The sequence below is a fragment of the Myotis brandtii genome, unplaced genomic scaffold (assembly GCF_000412655.1).
Source record: "Myotis brandtii unplaced genomic scaffold, ASM41265v1 scaffold52, whole genome shotgun sequence".
Lineage (NCBI taxonomy): Eukaryota > Metazoa > Chordata > Mammalia > Chiroptera > Vespertilionidae > Myotis > Myotis brandtii.
Window position 1 is genome coordinate 1,228,323 of NW_005369826.1, and position 1,251 is coordinate 1,229,573.

The following is a 1,251-nucleotide window of genomic DNA, read 5'->3' on the forward strand; positions in this document are numbered from 1 at the left end:
CGGGTGCGAGCCAGGGACGCAGAGGCGTGGGGAGGACTTTGTGTGAAGTCAGCAGACCGAAGTGAAAGAGTGGCATTGAACTGCGGTGCCCGTGGAAGTAGGCAACGGGGGAAAAGTTCCAGTTTCAAGTTTCATCATTGCAGGGTACTGTGAAAAAAGCAGAAGCTGACATTTTACAGCTTTTTGTTTTTTTTTTTGAAAGGGGCGCCCCTCTCTCACAAGATGGCACATTCCTAGCCCGCCCAAGGGGATTCTCCCGGAGCCCCACCTCTTAGTTTAGGTCCCGCTCCTTTTAAAAGTGTGGTAAGTGAAACCTCGTTCTGCGGACGTTGTTCGACATTTGAAGTCATTCTTTTTTTTTCTTTTTAGGGTTTAGTTCATGCCACTGCTTGCGCTTACATTTTCTGTTGTGGTCCTCACGACAGCCTAGAGAGGGGGAGCCGGGACAGTTCTCGCATTTTGCAGCCTAAAGGTTGGTTAGAACCCGAGCTGGGACTTGAACCCAAGGCTGCAGGTGTAAAGTCACTGCGATTTTCCAGAGCATCCTCTGCACCTGAACTGGTTCCATTCACAAATAGAAAACGGGCTGAGTTGTCAATGTACATGTAACTAACGGGAGGAATGCATTCCATACATCTTGGGAATCTATAGACCAAATTGTCCTTTGATATAAATCATCAATGCCATGTGTGTTCTTGCTGCTTAAAGTGTAGCAGAGGTACCAGCAGCAGCCACATCACCTGGCATCTTGATAGAAATGTAGACTGCCCAGTCTCATCTGAGGCTGAACCAGAACCTGCATTTTAACAAGACCTCCCCGCAATGTTTGAGAAGCACTCATTGAAATAGAAAAGCCCATGTGTTTTCTATTTGAATTTCTCATTCTAGGTAAATGAGACTAACATGTCTTGTTTCCTGGATTCTACCCATCTTTTCAATAAAAGTGTTTTCTAAAATCCCTAACAAGTTCCTTGTAGCAAAACAAGTTCTTCTCAGTTCTCAGAGTTATCTTTCTTTCTGCTAACTATCCTTAAAATGCTGTTCCCTTGTTTTTATTTTATTTTATTTTATTTTATTTTTATTTATTTTTTAATTTTTTATTTGTTTTTTTTGCTAAAAGTATTACAAAGGGTATTACATATGTGTCCTTTTTTCCCCCCCGCCCCTGACAATCCCCTGCCCTCCCCTCCTTGTTTTTATTTTAAAGGCAACATACTGAGGTATAATTTAGAGAAATAAAAATTTCTCATT